The sequence below is a fragment of the Paroedura picta genome, chromosome 13 (genome assembly GCF_049243985.1).
Source record: "Paroedura picta isolate Pp20150507F chromosome 13, Ppicta_v3.0, whole genome shotgun sequence".
Lineage (NCBI taxonomy): Eukaryota > Metazoa > Chordata > Lepidosauria > Squamata > Gekkonidae > Paroedura > Paroedura picta.
In genome coordinates, this window is record NC_135381.1 from 28,378,411 (window position 1) to 28,396,530 (window position 18,120).

Sequence of the window (18,120 nt, forward strand, 5' to 3'; positions counted from 1 at the left end):
GTAGCGCTTTCACAAACGGCAACCAAATAGCAACTTTGAGCTCTGTGCGAAATGGCCCTGAGAACCCCCCTGAGAACCCTAGAAGGAGGGGAGGGGCCTGACTAACTGCACTGGTGCCAATAAGTTGGCATGACATCTGGAAGATGCCATGGCAAAGTAGGGACTCAGTGCCTCTTAGATCGTATGCTGACGATGCCAGAAACCATCTAGAAACCATCTCTGTGACATAAAAAAGTTTGGAAAAGTGTTTTATAGGAAGAAATGTAAAATATTTTTTTCTTGATTTCCTTTTGTTTCCTGGTAGCATTGGTTCTCCCCTTGTGCAATAATTCTCCCGAGATGGTGGTTTTCAGAATGCAAGTCTCATGAAGTGCATTGTGATCATTGGCATTTTGAGAGCAAAAGAATACTGAGAAAAAGTGTCTTGTGCAGGCAGAGCACTTGAGGAAATGCTGGAGAGTGTTTGTTCACAAAGACTGAGGTCACGGTCGGCATTTCCAAGAAACAAATTAAACAGCTTGGAGTGCAAGCATCACTTTGTTGAGGTGGGATGAGAATTTTCTCTCCATTGCTTGTATGACTTGGGACACAAAGTGCCAAGTGCTCATGAGCACAATCCATTAGTCCATATATGTAGGAAACACAGATGGAAGACCATTCAGAGAGGACCAGCATAAGTGGAGGCAGGGGATAGTACAACATAATAAGTGTAGTGTCTGCTGGATGAAGTGCGACAATGCTACATAACACAATTAATACACTGCTTTTTAGCCCATAACTCTTTAGCACCATTGAAGTGTGTTTCAGTAATGAAATTTGTAATGTGAATTCTGAAAGTGGTTGTAATATAGGTTGCAAGATTCCATTTCCAGGAACAGCATCAACTTTAAAGCAGACAATGGGGGATGGGTGAGAATCGGAAAAACTATATATGTAAAAAACTAATGTCTTTATTGTTGTTGTTGCTGCTATTTAATTTGTTACCTGCTACTCCCAAACAGGCTCGTGGCGGGTTACAGATGCCCAGTTAAAAGCCCCCATTAAAAAACCCATTAAAATGGACACAAAAATATAAAGTAGGGGAATAGGCAGTCCCTCAGGTATGTGGGTCTCAACCTGTGTGAGGCCTTAAGGGTTAAAGCCAGAACCTTGAACTGAATCCAGGCAGCAAATGGCAACCAGTGCAGTTGCCTAAGCACAGGCTGGATGTGGGCCCTCCACAGTATTCCTGTGAGGAGCCTAGCAGCTGCGTTTTGTACCAGATGGAATCTCTGGATCAAGGACCAGCTCTCCTTCTTCTTCTTCAATATGGTGAGGATCATCCCTCACATGACTATTACAAGGATGACTGCGGTTATTGCAGTTTGGTGTAGTGGTTAGGAGTGCGGACTTCTAATCCGGCATGCCGGGTTCGATTCTGCACTCCCCCACATGCAACCAGATGGGTGACCTTGGGCTCTCCATGGCACTGATAAAACTGTTCTGACCCAGCAGTGATATCAGCGCTCTCTCAGCCTCACCCCCCCACAGGGTGTCTGTTGTGGGGAGAGGAATGGGAAGGCGACTGTAAGCTGCTCTGAGCTTCCTTCGGGTAGGGAAAAGCAGCATATAAGAACCAACTCTTCTTCTTCTTCTTAAACAGCTACCTATGTACATTGATAATTATGACCTTGATTTGTTCAACTCCTATCATACAACAAAAATGCAGACTGGATTATGGGGTGGGGTGGGGGGGAAAGTAACATTTAATGCAGGAGATACCTTTGTCAGGCAGAGGCTGCCATTTTGAACCTGTGGCTGGGAACTAGCTCTTTAAGATGGAGTCTGACTTAGCTTGGCAGACTTTAACAGCGGGTGATAATTTACGTTAGCATTTTTGTTGTATGATAGGAGTTGAACAAATCAAGGTCATAATGATCAAGGTACTTAGGTAGTTGTTTGATGTAATAACCTCAATCATCCTTGTAATAGTCATGTGAGGCTTGATCCTCTCCATGTTGAAGAAGAGGAGGAAGAGTTGGTTCTTGTATGCTACTTTTCTCTACCTGAAGGAGTCTCAATTTGACTTATAATTGTCTTCCCTTTTCTCTCCCCGCAACAGACACCCTGTGAGATGGGTGAGGCTGAGAGAGCCCTGATATCACTGCTCAGCCAGAACAGCTTTATCAGTGCTGTGGTGATCCCAAGGTCACCCAGTTGGCTGCATGTGCGGGAGTGTGGAATCAAACCCAGCTCACCAGATTAGAAGTCTGCACTCCTAGTCCCTACACCAAGATGGCCTGCAAATCCAGAGTCATGACATTGTTAAAGTCTGCCAAGCCAGGTCAGACTCCTTCTTAAATTGCGTGTTCTCAGCCACAGGTTCAGAATGGCAGCCTCTGCCTGACACAGGCATCCCCTGACTAAAATATTGCTTTCCTCCTAACCCCCACCCCATTGTATTGCTAATCCAGTGGCCTGGCTAAAACCTGTTTGCCCAGGGGCTCATAGGCAAGCTTTTTTGTCTTTCATATGACTCATGCTTGGCCCCAATGCCACAGGAAATCTCTTCCCAAAACTCAGCAGCTAGATCTATTGAGACACGATGGGTCCCTTTTCATAGACTCATTAATGCCTTTGTTTAAGCCCATCAATGGCAATCTCTGGACCTGGCAATGGCATTGCTCAACATCCTGCTCTATGGAAAATTCCATCATGTGCTCACCTGTATCATATGTAGCCCCCCTCCCCAAAAACATATATGAACAGTGGCTCTGAGTGCTTTCCAACTCAGGATCCATTGGAACCTCCCTTCACGCTGGCTCATGTAACTGATCTCTGACTCTCTACTCTACAGGAATGGTAATTATACTGACCCCTCTTTTCCCACCTAGATTTTTCTCTATATGACTGTTAGGTGTGTTAGATATATTTATATGCTTTTATTATTTTCTTTCTAATAAGGACTGTTTTTTTTTTACAATTTACCTATGTTGTATGCCTTGAGTTCTTAGGGGTACAATTATTTCATAAAACACTGTCAAAATCTAGACATTTTCACTATGTTACCGACCTCCTGCTCTGCTAGTTCCCCATGACTTAATACACATGTCTCAGGGAATGTGTAAGTGCGATTCCGGTAACATCCAACATTCATGGGCAACTCATTTTCAGGGGTTTCTCATTTTGGGAGGCAGAAATTAGTGAGCACATGCTGTAACAAGCATTTAAATGATAGGAAAAATATTAATGTACTGTATTTTGGTACATATGTTAAAGAAAACCACTGGGCTTTTTGTTGAGTCAGCATATGTTTTCTTCTCCAGAACTGTTGTGGAATGAAATCTGTAAGAGCATGCACTAAGAGAAATATGACAGAGCTAAACATCAGGGCTAGTGAACCATTATGGAAGGCCCTGGATGGTGTTCCCCAATTAAGTGTACAATATTGCCTCTTTGTGCTCATTAATATTGGGAGCCCATTGAGGATGCCCTTGTGCCATTCCATCCTTTGCTGTCTGGCAGGGGCTGGAAGGAAAGGAACCAACAGCTCCTGCATCCAGGGAAGAAGGGTCCAATTGTGTTGGTTATGTCAATTCCACTGAGTGATCCAGTCCCTCCACTATTGTTAATCAGACTTCCAACACATTATAGCAGCACAAAACATCAGAATGGTTCTAAGATGGGGAAGGGAGAACAGGTGGAAGAAAGAACAAGATCAGCCCCAATCTACCTGCAGTTTTTATTTTATCTAATTTACCTAATTTATGAGATAGAATGTTAAACCAAGGAGGCCAGGTTCAGTCGTCAGGTTCCTCCAACCATTGTAAACTGCAGGTTGTGAAATTCTTGGAGATTCGTGGGTATAGCCAGAGGAGGACAGGGACTTCAATGGGATATAATGCCATACAGTCCATCCTCCAAGGCTTCAATTTTCTCCAGGAGAATTGATAGTTTGGAGATTCACTGTCATTTCAGGAGATCCCCAGGTCCCACCTGGAATCTGGCATCCCTATCACCAGGGTTTGAATCCCTATTTAGGAAGTACTCCTTCACCTAAAGAGTAATTAATATGCTGAATTCACTGCTGCAGGAAGTAGTGCTGGCCACAAATTGGTGGACTTCCTGATGGCACCTACATTTTGACTACTTTGTGACACAATGTTGAACTGGATGGACCATTGGCCTGATCCAACATGGCTTCTCTCATGTTCTTATGAAACTCACCCAATGGTTCTGTGCCAAGTAAACACACTTAAATTAACCCATCCATGTTACTCTAGGATCTTTGGCAGAAGGGCAGAATACAAAAAAAAAAACAGATAAAAAGCTTATTTTATCACTGTTCTTTCTTTTCTTTTCTTCCTTCCTTTTAAATATTTTTTTTTGGCTGAGCATAAAACCATAAAAAGAAACTTGGATTTTCATGAGGGCAGTCAGATATTATGTCTTTGTTCAACTTGTGTGGTTGTGAGACCAGCAATTAGATTCCTTCCCACATTCAAAGTAAAGGATTTGCCGCATTAGCTCTAATGGGAGATGGAGGAAAACACTCTTTGTTGTTCATATGAAGAAAGGGGGGGGGATACAAAATGAGGGGCAATCATTTAAATAAATCTAGTTAATTTTTCCTCTAGCATTAGACACAGCTGAAAGCCTTAAGCCCTTCCAGTTCATTCTCTTTTGTGATGCCTTATGAGGACTCACCAGTAGAATAGTGATTATATGCCAAGATTTATTTATGTAAGCATTTCCTAGAGTCAGAGGCTGAAAGGTGTCAGTGGTAATGTTTACTGTAGCCCTCAGTCCCCAGTTCCTAGCAGTGAATGTACAAACTTGTTACAGATAGAAATGCACAATATCCGAAGTATCAAGGATATGTGTGATTATGGGCCTTTGTTATTCTGAGTCAGAGCATTGGCTCAGGAATGTCTCCCCTGATTGGCAGAGGTTCTCCAGGGACTCAGAGAAAAAAACATTTCTGGTTCTATTTAACTAGCTGAACCTAGCAATTGTTGTCGAAGAAGAAGAGTTGGTTCTTATATGCTGCTTTTCTCTACCAGAAAGAGCCTCAAGAACTGATTATGCACTGGGTGTGTAGTCTGGAGTGGTGGTAGCAGGTCAGTGGGGCTAATCCACAATTATGCATGATGCTGCCACCATCCCAGCCCTGGCTCGGCACAGCACCCTGGATAGCTGCAGTATGTGAATGTGGGAACTCCTGCATTCCCCACGATACCATGGGCACTATCCGCAGCCCTCCCGCACTAGCCCCAGGCATAATCAGAAGATTTGCTGCACAACACATCGCTGTCAGCTCCGCGGAGCCAACCTTGGTGGAAGAGCAACATGCCGCTTTCCTGCCATTGTGCAGGGGGGGCCCTGCTCCCCCTGATGCTGCAGAGCACACCAGGCTCTTCTAGCACCAGCATTGTGTGCAATCTCATGCTATGATGGGACAGTGTGTATGCTGGAGGATTCCTTCCCCTGTATATACATGGGAAGCAGCAAGGCATGCCACTGCACTATAAGGACCTTGCAGCAGCCCAGTATGGCTGCTGCCATGCATAATCAGTCAAAGCAGCTTGCAATCACCTTCCCTGTCCTCTCCCCATAACAGACACCTTGTGAGGTAGGTGAGGCTGAGAGAGCTCTGTTGCTCTAACACTGAGACTCTTATGGTAAATGACTAAGGAAAATTGTTATCTTTTAATTTCATACCTTCTACATTATTTCTATGACTAATTCTGGTGTCACCAAACACTGGCCTTTCTATTTTCTGTGCTCCAGTACCATGGTTATTGGCCTTGATATTATTGGGAAACTAACTTGATGCAATTAAAAAAAAAAAGAGTGGAGGGGAAAAGGAAAACTGTGATAAAATTATTACAATGATGCAAATTGATTGCAGTGTGCTAATTTGTCGCTGTTTTCTTGGTGTTGCTATTGTTGGCAATAAATGTATTTGAACATGGCCGTGTTTCTACTTGCCATAAATAGCACAGTGTCTGCATTTCCTGAATTCCTACAATATCAGCTCTACAGAAGAATAAACAACACACGATAAATGAGCAGAAGGCACAGTTAAGATAGAATCATTATGCAAATAGGTTATGGCATACTTTATGTGAGAACACCATCCCTAAAGAGACCTAATGGGATGGCTGACCTATAAAGCCTTTAATTTGCTGGTGGTGTTTCATTTGTTTTCCAGTTCCGCTAGGAATAAAACTTTTAATTGTGAAAAGTTCTGAACAGCGTAACACTTGAGCTCTCAATCTGTAATTAATGGCTCTGTCATTGTGCAAAGATAGGATTTTACCTTGCATAAATTTGGGTAGGTAAATAAATTAATGAATGCTAACTCCCCCAAAGCCTTTAAAGTTGGGGTAGATGTGATGCCTAAGTTGTAACTGCTGTAGAAGGAATGGGCAAAGAATTGTAATACATACTGCACCAATATTTTGGATGGGAGTATACTTGGGGGCATGTACTGAAATTGATGGACAACAGATTCAGAATGGACAGAAGTACTATTACTTAATGTGTAATTAAAATTGTGAAATTCACTGTCAGAGAATGTGGTGATGGTTACAATCATAAAAAGTGGCGAAGACCCAGCTGCAGCCACCATTGACACAGGAGGCGGGAATATGCGCTGGAGGGGGGGGAGGTTCGATGGTGGCAGGAAGGATGGGTGCTGCACAGGCATGGACTCAAGGTGCCTTAAAAGGTACCATGTGGAGGAGCCCTGCCTCTTGCGCCAGGCTTGCCACCCGAGCAGCTTCCCTCTCACCCACCCTGTTTTGTTGGCTGTTAAAACTTATGTCTGTAGGGACACTGGTTGATGTCTTTATATTGCATTTCATCACAGCTGGTGATTTTGGCATGGGATGGAGCCTGTTTGGGGGGAGTTTGGTTTGCGCAGTGGTTAGAAGTGAAGACTTCTAATTTGGCGAGCCAGGATTGATTCTGCGCTCCCCCACATGCAACCAGCTGGGTGACCTTGGGCTCACCACAGCACTGATAAAGCTGCTCTGACCGAGCAGTAATCTCAGGGCTCTTTTAGCCTCATCCATCTCACAGGGTGTCTGTTGTGGAGGGAGGAAAGGGAAGGTGAATGTAAGCCACTCCTTCAGGTAGAGAAAAGTGGCATATAACAACCAACTCCTCCTCTTCCTCTTCCTCTTCCTCCTCCTCCTCCTCCTCCTCCTCCTCTTCTTCCCCAGGTTAGGGACCACCCTATGATGATGCAGTTCTGTGAGCAGGACCAAACATGGCTGGGGAGGCTTGGGCTCAAAGTGCCAGGTAGCCCAGGGTGTCTCTCCTTGGTACTCCAGGGCTTACAGTGCCAGGTAGCCTGTGGAGGTGCTGAGGGAAGTTGGGTGCTTCCTCTTGGCACCCTAGGTAGACACTTCACTATGGTGGGAATCCAATGGCAAGGGGACCTGTGTTCCCAGTGGGGGAACCAAGTGGTCCCCATGGTGTCACTGGCTTGTCCTGTGGGTGGGATCCCAGCAGCAAGGATACCTGTGTTCCCCATGGGGATCTGGGTGGGCTCTAATTTGGAGGCTCTCAGTTATTCAGAATCCTATCCTCTCTGTCTAGTAAATATAGGCTGACTATTTACCAGACAAGATTCAAGTTTGCTCAGAAATGTAGGATCTCCAGAACAATATTAACCCTTGAGCTTGTCAGCAGAAAATTGAACTTGTTGACACAGTTGGGACCTGCTTGTCTTGTGGGTGACCCAGGCTCAGAACATATACATACAGGTATGTATTCTTGTAGGTGAGAAGTAACTCCCTTGCATATTCATGTGCAATAAAATACCCATCCTGGTAGGGACTAGACAGAGATTGGTTTGTGCCTTGACCTTTCATATGTATTCACACTTCTGAAGGCAAAATAATGAGTCTGGAGAACCATTGTGTTGCCAAAAAGTAGCATGAGGATCACTTGTCACTGTGATTGCTTTCAGAACAGAGCTGCTACCATAAGCTGTTGTTAACTATTATGATCTCCTCCTATAAATCACTTGCCTGAGAAGGACGATATCGGCTAACCAAGAGAACAGTGTTCTTTGACAATTCAAGATTTGCTTAATGGGGTTCCTTAAACTATTGGATTGTATCATTTTCTCACTAAATTTTAAAATTTTGAGACATGACACTATATTATTAAAGATTCCTCATGGAAGAATTGGATTATCATTACTTGGCATGAGAAATACATGATGGAGCTTGGGAGGAATTATGTCCTTGATTCCAGTTCAGACTGCTGGATTTTAATAATTTAAGGTTGTTCATATTAAACAACATATACCGTATACAGGTGACCCTGTTCTGCATTCAAGTCAATAAACTGGCTTAGTTGCTATTTCAGAACCAGAATGAATTTCATTTAGTAAAAATATATTAAGTATAATATACAAACACACATAACATACATAGAGAAAGCAAGCACACTTACAAGTTGCCCATAGATCTCCTGCCACAGTCCACATAACCCTCCAGAGACTTGGCTGGATCAGGATGCAACTCCAGAGCTGTAAACCTCAGCAAAAATTAGCTGCTGTCTATGAGGGCATAACAATCAAAGTCTTTGTGAGATTCTGCGAATGCACATCAGTGTAGAGACTTCCTTTGCAATTGGGATGTGTATGTCATCAACTGGGTAGCCCCTTGCAAGTCACAAAAGCATTACAAGTAGGTTCTGAATGAATATACCAATATCATACATGATGTTGGATTTAAAAAATCCACTGAAAAATCCATCTGAAAGATTCAAAACAAAATGCATAAATGCAAAATGCCTTCTAGGCACAGTGGTTGATAGTGTTATATGTTTTACAAGCATGCTGAAATTGTGGGTTAAATAAATAAGAAGGAATAAATATTTTTAAAAAATAAAAATAAATAAGGAAGTCTGATATCCTGGCCTCCAGAAAGCAGTTATAGACTGCATGGTAATATTTATGATTATTTTAAAATTATATATACAGTTTATTGAAATATCAAATTATAAGTTTATCTATTAGTAATCACACATCTCTAAAACCATGCAACCCAGAAAACATAACAAACTAATTAACCATCTAACACAAATCAAGATCTGTATTAGATGACACTATCTTATAGTCATAAATCCAAAGGCTGCAGTTCAAGCATTTTTCACAGTGCTGTCCTTTTGCAAATAAGCAGATCATACTTAAGGCCCTTTATTATCCTACGCAAGATGAACGGTTTCCCCACTGAAACCAGCCAATGAACATTGCACAAATGTGGGTTTCATGCATTCTAATCTTGTGATAATCTTTCACTTGTATAGTGTCCGTGACCTTATAATCACTTGCTCAGTTTGTTGAATGAGCGGTGATGCTGTGCATCTTCCTGTGAGCAACTAAAAGAATGTTAAAGGCACAATAGAGCATATTAACACTGCCTGCCTTACACAAGAAGATGAACAATTGTTGGAGTTATTTGTTTCAGCCATTCATGGAAACTTGAGTAGGCAGCTCTGTGAGAAGGATACATGGAGTTCAGTACCCAGAAGCCCAGTGGTCTGACTGCCTTCCTCCTAAATCTGACCTGGTTATCTAAGTCCTGATCTGGAAATGTAGTAGCTTACATCTCTGGCAATAGAAAGCCTGTTCTTTTTTCAAAAAAGCCTTCACATTTCTGGTCCGCTTGATTTGCCTTCCATTAAGTTTTTCACACCTTCTTTCGCAACTCCACATTTATGTATTTCTCAGCCTTGTTTTTCACAGCCTTCAGGTTTTAAAAAATCATTATTAAAAAGGTGCCATCCTTTACAAAGAAGTCTTAAATTAGAAAGGTTTCTGGGAGTGTAACATTTCTGCACTGCATGAAGTAAAAAGAAAGGCTATTATTATAAGCCATATCCACTGGATTAAAAGCTGCTACTCTACACCAGTACACTGAGCTGGGTCTCTACAATGCTTGCAATACATACAGTGGTGGATCCTTCTTCCTTGGAACTTTCAGGTGAGATTGGATGAGCACCTGTCAAAAGTGTTTAATGCAAGAGAAGGTGTGGTGAGTATGAACTGGATGGCCCACCACACGTATTCTAGCTCTGTGTGATTCCCCCATTCCTATGTATAAATTAACCTGTAAAGGTAAAGGTAAAGTTATCCCCTGTGCAAGCACCGAGTCATGTCTGACCCTTGGGGTGACGCCCTCTAGCGTTTTCATGGCAGACTCAATACGGGGTGGTTTGCCAGTGCCTTCCCCAGTCATTACCGTTTACCCCCCAGCAAGCTGGGTACTCATTTTACCGACCTCGGAATGATGGAAGGCTGAGTCAACCTTGAGCCGGCTGCTGGGATTGAACTCCCAGCCTCATGGGCAAAGCTTTCAGACGGCTGCCTTACCACTCAGCGCCACAAGAGGCTCTAAAATTAACCTGTGCCTACCCCAAAATCTTTTCAACTCTCAAAAGCTTGATCTACTAATAGAAACTTTCAGAGGTAAGCTGGCCCCTACTCAGAGAGGACTGAGTTCCACCTCCCCACAAACTAGGCAAGAATATCAAAAGGTCAGTGTGCCAGGCAAAGGAAAGGTGTTTTCTCTTGGAATTTGCACCCTGAAATCCTCATCTTCTGATTTTTCCTCTTTTCTTCTTTTTCGTTAAAAAATATTATTAATTTAATTAAAAACTTCCAGTAATCTAACTAGACATCAGGCTGCAACCCCAGAAGCAAGCTGGACCTGTATGCTTACTGATAGAACCTTTAAAAGTGTCTGAAAGGAGAAAACTTCTAATACTCCCTCTTGAAGAACCATAAGGATTTACTTTACTAAAAGAAAATATTACCAGAGCCTCAGGAAACCATACTTAATGTAATATAATGCATAAACCTCTAACTACTAAGTGAACAAGGGGGGGGGGATTGAACACCCAAATGGAACTTACTGTAAACCTACCTTGTCAATTTATTTACTGTTGAGAATCCCCTGAACATGCACCAAGCTTTGAAAAATCCCAGAAGTGGCATGATTGTGTGGAATATAGCTGGGAAGTATAGCTGTGTACATGCCCTCCCTGGACCCTTCTCACCCCCCTCCCCAGACCACTCATTGGCCATTTTGGGAGGGGTGGCTGACATGACCATATAGGGTCATATCATGATAAATGCTTAACACATTTTAAAATGTTATAAAACAAATAAATTCCCACCGTTTGGGAAACCTTTCCAGGTTTTGTCAACCCCATGATTTCAGGACACCCTGGTTGAGAAAGCTTGCTTAACACAATAATATAGTTGAGCAGAGTCAGTAAGCAGAATGTGACTAATTAAAGATTCAAAAGCTCTGTAAAATAGACTCCGAAATTAAGAGCCAACAGGTTCCTGTAGATAAACAAGTTTACTTGATAAACAAGTTTACTTTGGCATATGCTCCTAAGTAGGACAAGGTATTTCAGGTTCTAATCATGTCAGGATTGTAGAATCTCTGTCATAAATTAGCTTGAGTTCCTCCATGTCAGTTATATTGTTTTATATTGCTTGGCGCCTCCTTGCTCCAGGCCCTGTATCCTTGCTAGCCATAAAAGTGAATAGTTGTTATGTTAACCTTATCACATGTTGTGGGCTCTTGGGATTGTTGTCACCTCCTCAAGGTTGTGAGAATGTATTCCTGTTTTTCTTACACATATGTCTTTTCTCTTGCTCCCCCTCCCTTGGGAACTGTCAAGTTTTGGGCGGGAGAATTGTATTGATAAGCAGAGGCAAATCTGAACTCTGGTCAGATTTGACTTTTCAGTCCTTAGCGTATAGTACTTTTCCAATAAAGCTTTCTTTTAATAAGAAGCCTGTTGTGAGTTTTCTGTACATTTGACAAATCACAGTTGTGGTAGTAGCAGAGAATGGTGCCCATGTCACTCTAGTATGCAAGAGCCATGAGGGCTGAAACAATGTTACATTTGAAGAAGAGGAATTGGTTCTTATATGCCACTTTTCTTTACCTGAAGGAGGCTCAAAGTGGCTTACATTTGCCTTCCCTTTCCTCTCCCCACAACAGACACCCTGTGAGGTGGGTGAGGCTGAGAGAGCCCTGATATCACTGCTTGGTCAGAACAGTTTTATCAGTGCTGAGGTGAGCCCAAGGTCAGCCAGCTGGCTGCATGTGGGGGAATGCAGAATCGAATCCAGCATGCCAGATTAGAAGTCCACACTCCTAATCACTACACCAAACTGGCAGTCTGAGGGGGGGGGGAGGGAGAGGGAGAGGGGAAGAGAGAAAATCCCTTGTATCCCTTTGGCTCAAATTCTGTGTATTTCTGTGTATTTTCCCCTACCTAAATTTGGAAACACCAGTTTTGACACCCCACACTAACAAACAGCTTGTGCTGCATAGTGCTGCGCATTAAAAATAATAAAAGATTATTTTTAAACATTATTTTAAACAACATTTTTAAAGAACTGAATGTATACATGAACAAGCACTATCAAATTATCCACACTCAGCACCTTCAACCCATCATAAAACATAGTGAACTTAACTTCATTATGAATGCCCAACCATGGTGGCATGTATTGACTTTCTACTGAAGAATGCCAGGTGTGGATCTTGCTGTAGGAATCCCTTCAGTTCAGCAGTCCAGCTGCCCCAGTCCTTCAGGACCTCTTCTCTGCCCCCAACATTCTGGTTGTCAACTCCCTTACTCACAGAGCACTCCACAGGTTGCCTCTGTATCCAGGCCCCTCCCCCTTGATGGTATACTTTCCTTCTTGGGTCATCGTGATCATCCCTAGCTGTGGTGCTGCTTCTGCTATTGAAGAGCAGGAGGCTACATGTGGCCAGGTTGAGGTATTCAGCCACCCCACTTGGGATCTCTACCTACGTCTCCATGGCCCAGCCAACCCCACTACAACATACATGGGTGCTGAGTGCTGGCAGCAGCAATGCAGTGCACAGCTCTACAGCCAGCAAGAATGTGTGACTGCACAGTTCTACACTCCTCCCAGGACATTCCCAGCCTGCTTCAGCAAGCTGCCCCCCCCCCCCCAACTGGAGATGAGAAGCAGAACAGCAGTAATATCAGGGCTCTCTCAGCGTCGCCTACCTCACAGGGTGTCTGTTGTGGGGAGAGGAAAGGGAAGGCAACTATAAGCTGCTTTGAGACTCTTTCAGGTTGAGAAAAGTGGCATATAAGAACCAACTCTTCCTCTTCTAGATTGCTTGGCAGGATGGACAAGTTCCTACACCTAAAGAAGACTCTTCCACCATTTAATTTCTTTTGGTATAAATTGGCCACAACTTTTATTAAGATAATAAGATCACCTGGCCTTCTGTGCCAATTAGAGGTAGCATCTCATTTGAGAACTCAATGGATATCAGCTTCTACTGAGTACCCATGCATCTGGAAATGAACCTGGAAGGCCACAGCTCCACATCCACACAGCCTCTTATGGAGGCACCTTCAAATGGGTGAATGCCACCATGCAGGCTTGGCCTCCCCCCACATACTCATAGAATCACAGAATCACAAGAGTTGGAAGGGCCATACAGGCCATCTAGTCCAACCCCCTGCTCAACGCAGGATCAGCCCAAAGCATCCTAAAGCATCCAAGAAAAGTGTGTATCCAACCTTTGCTTGAAGACTGCCAGTGAGGGGGAGCTCACCATCTCCTTAGGCAGCTTATTCCACTGCTGAACTACTGAACCCCACCCCCAGCTGCGATAATATAATGAAACGATTAATCAACAACAACAGGATAACAAAACATGAAAAAAGGGTGGGAATGGGGAGCTTTCTCACGGGCCAGGAAGAAGGAAACAAGGCTGCAGGTCACAACCCAGGCCTCTTTAAAGGGCCCCATCCAGCTCAGCTTCCTTACCTCACCTCTCCTGCCATGCCCCCCTGCTGTGGCTAGTGTGCAGGACACCTGTTCCCACCTCAGGGTGATATGCCTTACCACAGTAAGGAGTCCACTGCCACAGCAATCTGGTATCCTAGGTGAGAGGCCAATGCATTTTCAATACTTAGGGTACGCTCACAGACACACAATTAACTATTCTCTCTGACTGAAGTCCTGTATTAGTTAATGACTAAGTAGGACCTTAAAGATTTCAGGGGTTATCCTAGGAATTATGTTATGATCTCCTACAACTATCATTTTTATGCACCCTCCCCTTCATTAAGTAGTCAAACATCAAAGTTTTGAAATGTAAAAATGGCATTTCAAAATAATTTCTTTCAGCGTTTGAAATGACAGTTTAAATCAAAGGTTTGCTCTCCAAAATGGATAGCTTGTTATCTCAAAATCACTTCATTCTCATTAATGCCAGCAAAGAATGAAAGAACATCTTATAAATAACTAAACAACTCCAGCTTCATTCTACAAAAGCTACTTAATGAATTAAAGGAGTTGTTTTAAAGACAGGTACATAGTGAGCTTTGTTTCTTTTTTATTTTATAAAAAAAATTACCTACCACACATTTTTAAAAATTTAGAGGGGGAAAGAGAAAAGATGTTGACTGGCAAGATGGCATGGGGTCAATCAATACATGACTTGGGGTTCTTTTGGCAATAACAAAGCCACAGCTTTAATATATGTAGTTGCCACAAATCACTGCAGCCAGAGGGTTGGTATGGCAGGAACTTGCTGCTGGGATCATTGGGTGCCTTGGGATCAGCCACCTTCCCAGCCAAGAGGGCAGGTCCCTTGCCCAGGAAACCCATTCCATGAGGAGGAAGCCTGTGATGGTTGATGGGTGCCCACCTCATTCAGCCACCACATCTGCCTGGCCTTGAGCCCCTGGCATTCCCAGCCGTGTCAGCCGCATTTGTTGGCAGGCTGATCTCTTATTGAGACCCCTCAACCACAGGTTTCCAGTATGCAAACTGGAACCCTGTACAAAGGGCCATACTCATGCCCCCCTTGAACCACAGCTGTGACTATAACACAGAAATCTTAACAAATATTTAACAATTTGAAAAACTGGTGGACGGGGAGGTTGCTATCTGGTGGATATCTGCAGTGGAGAGGCCACTAGGCTCCACGTGGCACCTGGGGAGCCCAACCAATCACACCACCATGCATGCCAATGGGCGTGCACACTTGCTGCCAGGCCTGCCTTCTTGGCCCCACCTTCTGCAGAATCAACTGTGGCCCAGTTATTCACAGCCACTCTTTGCAATGGTTTGCTAGTAGCATATTAGTGTTTTCAGTGTTAGAATAAATAGCACATTTATTCTGTAAGTAAATAACCTTACAGAAATGTTAAAATGTATTCTGATTAAGTATCATAACCAATATTATTAAATCCCTGAAATCCACCATTCTTACTTGAATGCCTTCATTTTCTTCACTTCTTTCCTGTGCCATTTTCCTTCCTTGTGCCAAATTCTCTTTCCTCAAGGTATATGTAGTTTTTACACAGCTCTGACATCAGTTGGCTATACACAGAATATGTAAGCAGTTTTAAAATGTCTTAAAATAAACAAATTAAAATGACCAGTAATGAATTTGGGTGAAATGAAAAGGCTGACACATTACAGGAAAAAAAAACATTTTCCAGCTTGGTTCAGATCCAATTATTACTAGCCACTAGGGTGAAAATTCTATTCATTAATGATTGATCAGAATCAAGAAAAAAACATCTATGCCTAAGGAAGTTCAAGAGACTGGTAACTTTATAGAGAAAAGCCTAAGCATATACGACACCAACTTTCTCCCTCAGTTGCTGTAGGTCTATGATAGCACAATATGCAGGCTGTGTGGATGAAACCTTAGTAATGGATAGAGATTAAAAAAAATCACCGGAATTAATTTTTTAAACATTTATTAAGCAATTGTTATTCCACCTATCTCTCCAGACTCTCCAAATGGCTAACAATGCAACACCCAGTTGCAAGGACACAAAACACAACCAGTCCAATGAACAAGATCAAAATGCATGAATTTAAAAAGAAGTCTTAATAAAACAACAGCAACAACAACTTATCAGAAATCTAGGCCAACATTCTGATTGCCAATACACTGGCGGCACCCCAAAGTGGCACTGCCAGTGTGGAATGAACCTCTGAGAAAACGAACTTGCACCATTGTTCATTGAGGTCTTGTGTGCAGACACACATTGGGGACTGTGCACATGCGCAGACCAGCCACAGAAGTCTTTCTAGCTCTAGCCCTATAGGGGCGCTACCATTCTGACATGATGCGCATGCATGCGGTTTCCCACGGCCAAGCATCACGGCCAAGATCTCAAGACAAAAGGCTCATAGTGGTGATGGAGGGAGGGAATGTATATCCATGTGTATCCATGGTAAGTGCAACCACATTGGGACCTTTACGAGCTAATACCTGAAGGATGGTGGGATGAGCCCTTAAGAGAATAAGGACTGTAACACCACTCTGCAAAATTCTGAATCTCTGTTGTCTTGGAGATGGAAGGTGTAGTGTTTCACAAATGTCTCTTCTCCTGTCCAGGTGGCTGCACGACAGATGTCCATCATTGGAATCTTTCTGTGACGATCCCATGGCATGGAGGGAATGTACACTGGGCAAGGAACCTTAGCTGCCAAATACACCGATTTAATGGCTGAAACCATCCATCTAGCTACTGTGTTAGGGGAAGCCTTGTTACCCTTATTGGGACCCCAATAGTAAAGAAATAAAGAAGTTGATTTTCTAAATTCTTGTGTCCTATTCCAATAATACAACAAAGCCTGTCTAACATCGAAAAAATGGAGGGGCCTCTCAGTGTCTCTCGGAGATTGGGCAAGGGAATAAACTCAGCAAAGTGATAACTTGGACCAGGTGAAAACTGGATGCAACCTTAGTAAGGAATTGCGGGTCAAGCCGAAGGATAACCTTTGAGGGAAAAACTTGCAAAAAGGCGGACTCAGCCCTCAGCGCAGTGATCTCACTCAGTGGTCTGGCTGAAGTGACAGCAATCAAAAGCTGTCAGGAGGGGCTCAACCATGATCTAGCATTTGGTTTGACCCCCCACAACCTCCCAAGAATGAGGAAATGAGAAATCAGGTGTCGAACTGAAGGAGCCAATGTGGTCTTCCCTCATCAAAAATAGAAAGCCACATGGGTAGGTGGGAGTCTCATTGCAGTGATCCTGGACAAGAGTAATCCCTGGACCCAGTCAGGATTGTGGACTTGTGGATTGACCTCCTGATGCCTGTATCCCCACCCGTCCTGCATAAGCTTGAGCAGAGAGACCAGGAGGTAGAGTCCATAGGTAGAGTCCTTTGAGGGTACCTTCCCCCACTTCATCTAGTGCTATGGCTAAATGAGGAGACTGAGTGCTGCTTTGGCTGCTGGGCAGCAGAGAAAGAACATATTTCAACTGCAACTGGGCTGCCTCCAACTGGGCCTTCAACTGTGCATTCAATTGCACCTGAAGCAATCAAACCTCAATGACCATGTCTCAAAAGTCCTTTGCAGGATCCAATGTCATCAGTCACTGCTGATGCCTTCCTCCTCGACAGTCTCAGCTTGGCTGGGAGGTTCCATCATATCACTCGCGGGTGGCAAACCTACGAGTTTGTGCTTTCCCCCCACCAAGATCCAAAGAGGCACCTCATTAACTGCCAGCTGGTTTTTAAGCATGAATGCCCATTGGAGTGCTGAGAACTCCATTCTCAGGATCCACTCAGCTGGCACCACCAACATGGGTCCCAGCTCCAGGAGCCAGTGCAACATTGTCCATTGAGAGTGATCAACTTGTGAACACACACTCTGTGACCTCAGACCAGTGAAATGCACCACTGTCCTAGTGCCAGGGAGGAGGGAGGAAGGAGAAGAGAAGAACTGCTACACACTCATTTCCTATCTGCGCAGCCTTTGCACACTCCTTCCTTCCTTCCTTCCTTCCTTCCTTCCTTCCTTCCTTCCTTCCTTCCTTCCTTCCTTCCTTCCTTCCTTCCTTCCTTCCTTCCTTCCTTCCTTCCTTCCTTGATGTTTTCAAATAATATGAACTGAAAATTGGATCCTTGCAATTTTTTTTTTACCATTGAGAAACCCTTTCCTTCCTCTCTTTCTTCCTTTCTCTTTCTTCTTTATTCTTCTTGCTTGCTGGCTTTCATCCCTTACTTCTCCCTCCTTCCGATTATACAGTTTGGGGGGGGGGGGAAGAAGATTGAAGGGAGGGATGATA